Here is a 4,803-nt window from a genome sequence, read left to right on the forward strand (position 1 = left end):
GTCCTTCATATTCCAAAAATGAAGAAGAACCTCCTTTCGGTGAGCAAACTTACATCACATGGTTATAAGGTTCAATTTGATATGAATGGATGTTTTGTCAAGACATAAGATGGCGAAGATGTTGCCAAAGGCCTTAGAGATAGAAATCTCTACTTCATCAATTACAAGAAGGTGAATAGAGTTGAAGTGGCAGCATTTGCTGATTTTCCACAAGATCAAGACAAGTTTAAAATTTGGCATCAACGACTTGGTCATTTGAATGTCAAATGCATGAAGGAGCTCCTATCCATGGTAAATGGCTTAGATCTTAGTCAATTCAGCCACAATGCCATAACACTTGCTTGTAAAGGATGTATATAAAGCAAACAATAAAGGGCTTCATTTCCAAGTAGAGTTGTAACACGTGCAACTAAATTATTGGAGATTATGCACTCTAATATTTGTAGACCAATAAAGACACCTTCAATTGGAGGAGCTAGGTACTTTGTCACATTCATAGATGAATTTTTAAGAAAGATATGGATTTACATCATTAAAGCTAAAAGTGAATGTTTTTCAAGGTTTAAGGAGTTTAAGGCTCTTGTAGAGAATCAATGTGAGTGCAAGATCAAAGTGTTGAGAATGGACAATGGAGGTGAATACATGTCAAAGTATTTTGATGAATTCATAAAGATTCAAGGTATTGCAAGACAAATTTCTACTCTTGACATTCCACAACTAAATGAAATTGTTGAAAGAGCAAATCGGACCATTGTGGAGATGGCAAGGAGTATGCTTCATACACAAAATCTTGGGCATGAGTATTGGATGGAAGCTATAGTAAATGCAGTGTATACAAGGAATAGGTGCCCTACAAGTGCACTTACATCAATGACTCCACAAGAAGCTTTGAGTGGGAAGAAATCTTGTGTTTCATACATGAGGATTTTTGGATGCATTGCTTATGCAAAGGTACCAGATTGTATGAGGTCCAAAAGTCGTGATGTAGAGTTTTTGGAGCATAAGAGTGCTTTTGAGCACTTGGAAGAGTGTCCCAGTCAGAGTGAAGGTGTGTTTGTGGATACATCTTCAAGTTCATGAAAGAAAGAAGGAGAAGAAGAAGAAGAAGAAGAAGAAGAAGAAGAAGAAGAAGATGATGATGATAATGAGGATGGAAGAAATAGAAGTCAAGATCAAGTGCCAAAGAAGGTAAATCATAGTGTGCCTTCACTTGCTAGAACCAACAATGAAGACAATGAAGATATTGAAGGTGATGATGATCAAGAATATCAACCTTTGAGTGAGAAAAGACAAGCATTGAAGAAGAAGAAGGATGGAATGCAAGAAGAAGGGTCGTTTTCAAATGAAAGGAGATATCCTTTGAAAGAAAGAAAACCACGTGGTGAATAGTCGAAGGACCACATCTTTCCTCAAGTAAGTGAAGAACATGCCAATGTTGCACTTCTTATTGATCCATTGAGTTTATGTGATGCAATGAAGTCCACGGATGCATTAAAGTGGAAGAATGCTATAGAAGAAGAGTAAAAATCACTCATGGACAATGAAACATGGGAATTGACTCAACTTCCACCAAATCGATCTTCAATTGATTGTAAGTGGGTGTTTAGAACCAAAAGGGATGCAAAGGGCAATATTGTGAGATACAAGTCTAGATTGATTGCTAAAGGCTACTTACAAGTTGTTGGTGTGGATTTCAATGAGACATTTTCTCCCGTAGCCAAATTCATCACCATTAGAACCATTGTGGCAATTGGGGCAGTATTAGATTTGGTGATGCATCAAATGGATGTGAAGACGGCTATCTTGAATGGAAGTTTGGAAGAAGACATCTATATGGAGCAACCTCAAGGATTTGTTGAAAAAGGCAAACAACACCTTGTTTGTAAGTTGAAGAAATCCTTGTATGGGCTAAAAAAATCACCAAGGATATGGTACCAATGCATTGCTATATTCTTTGTGAGTGAAAGATTTGTAAGGAATGAGGCTGATCATTCCTTATATGTGATACAATCAAATAGGTTCATATTGATTGTCATCCTCTATATTGATGATTTGATCATCTTACCAATATATTGAAGATGATGGATTGATTGAAGGCAAAGTTAGAAAAGGAGTATGAAATGAGTAATTTGGAAGAGCTTCACTATTGTTTAGGAGTGGAATTTATAAGAGATCATGCTAAGAAGACCATTACAATGAGCCAAAGCAAGTACATTGAAGAAGTATTAAAACAATTCAAGAAGGAGGAGTGTAAGCCTATTGGAACACCATTGGAGGTAAACTTGAAGTTGATGAAGCTCATGGATGAAGAATTTTTTGAAGTTGAAGGTCAAATACAAGGTGTTCCATACAAGACAGCAGTGGACTCACTTATGTATGCAATGGTTGGCCCAAGGGTGGATCTTACATATGCCGTGAGTATTGTGAGCCAACACATGTCAAAGGCTAGACCAATCCATTGGACAACCATCAAAACAATCATGAGGTACTTAAAAGGTACTTTGAACTTCAAATTATGCCTTGGAGGTGATAATATTAGTTTGCATGGTTATTGTGATGCGGATTGGACTGGAGATGCAAATGATAGAAGATCAACAACGAGCTATGTGTTCTTTGTTGGAGTGGGAGTAATTTCATGGAATTGTAAGAGACAACCAATCATTGCTAGGTCAACAATAGAGGTAGAGTATATGGCAGCAAGCCATAGTGCAATGGAGGCAATATGGTTGAAACAACTTTTGGAATACATTGGAGATGTGCAAATGGAAGCAACTCCAATGGAGTGTGACAATCAAGGATGTCTTGTATTTATAAAGAATCCAAAGCATCATTCAAGGACCAAGCACATTGACATTCAACATTATTTTATAAGAGAGAAGATTGAAGTGGGAGTGATTGATATGAAGTATTGTGCAATGGAGAAATGCTTGCTGATTTGTTGACAAAGGCATTAGTAAAAGATAGACACCACATGTTGACAAAGACATAAGGGTTAAAAGCCATTTGACCAATAGTAAAGTAGGAGTGTTAAAATAAAAGTAGAATAAGTTACCTTATAGAAGATATTAACTTAGATAAGTTGCTAGTAGTCAAAGGTTTGACTCTTGGTATATAGTAAGGGCATCCAATGGATATAGGACGAAGTCATGGACTAAGAGTCAAAGTCAAATGAATAAAGTATTAACAAGGAAATATCCAAAGACTAAGTATGAATTATTAGTATGTATCATAAGATACCTTCAAGGCTCGTGAGATGCTAATAGGATCCTAGGGCCACATATATAAAAGTCAAAGAGTGGAAATTATCTTTTAGAGTAGCAATCACTACCTATAAGTAATGAGTATTGGAAGTCAGAGACATCTTATTCTTTACTCTCTTTGTGTCCATCTTGTTGATGCTAAGTATTGTGTCTTCAAAGTACTTGTTCTTCAATAGTTATTATAGATTAGATGAACAAATATAATATGCATTGTATTGGTGCACTGGAATCAAAATTAAATACCTCCAATATATTGAACTTGAAAAATGGAGCAGAATCGACAAAGGAGGTGAAACAAGAAAAGAGAGCTGAATCTTTATGTCAAATTATTAACTTGGCAACAAATGAAATACCTCAAATAATTAAATTTTACAAAGATATTCAAGATTAAGAGTTGACATGTTGAAAAAAAAAAATTCATTCACCATAAATCGGCTTTTGCTTGGACTTATATTAATTTGAAAGTTATCTCTGTGAAAGTCTATGAGCATTGGATCATTTTAGAAAAAGATGCTAAATATGGCCATCAGAGGCAATATCGACTTAATCCAAAATATTTCCTACTGGTGAAGGAGGAATTAGATAAGCTTATTGAAGTTGATTTTATTTATCCGGTACCAAAAAATAAGTGGATTTCTTCAATTGTAATTTTACTGAAGAAGAATAGAAAAATCAAAATTTGTTAGGACTTCTAGAAATTAAATGTAGCTACCAAAAAAGATTACTTTCTATTATCTTTTATGGATAGTATATTGGATGCCGTAGTAGGACATGAATGTTATTCTTTCCTCGATGGATTTTTTGGTTATAATCAAGTTAAAATTGCAAAAGAAGATCAGCTAAAGATTATTTTCACTATGGACTAGGAAACATTTGCTTATCGTGTCATACCATTTGGATTATATAATGCTCTAGCCACATTTCAAAGAGTGATGATTTAGGCATTTTATGATTACTTACAAATATTTATAGAGATATTTTTAGATGACTTTTGTACTTTTAGTACAAAACATGATCATCTGAAATGCCTAAACAAATGTTTGGATCAATGTGCTATATACGAGATATTATTGAACTGTGATAAATGCCAATTTGGTATTCCATCTGAAAAACTGTTAGAACTCATAGTCTCTAGACGTGGTATTGTCACTGATCTAGATATAGTTTTGGACATAATGAATCTGCCAAGACCAGAGACAGTGTTGACTATTTGTGATTTTATTGGCCATGTCAGTTATTTTTACCAATTTATTCATTCGTTTGTCAAACTTTCACTAATCTTTTAAAGAAATCTATGTCGGATGGAATCAGTCCAATTTGGACCAAGGAATGTACAATGGTATTTGAAGAATTGAAGCAAAAATTGATATCTGTACTAGTATTAGTGGCTCTTTATTAGACAAAGCCATTTCATATGTATGTTGATGTATCCAATGTTGCTATTGGATCTAAGGTAAGTTAGAAAGATGAAAAGGGCTAATATATCATCTAATATATTATGCTAGTCGATAATTGGTGGCTGTCAAACAAAATTACACTACTA

Source organism: Physcomitrium patens, chromosome 1 (genome assembly GCF_059467195.1).
Source record: "Physcomitrium patens ecotype Gransden chromosome 1, ASM5946719v1, whole genome shotgun sequence".
Taxonomy (NCBI): domain Eukaryota; kingdom Viridiplantae; phylum Streptophyta; class Bryopsida; order Funariales; family Funariaceae; genus Physcomitrium; species Physcomitrium patens.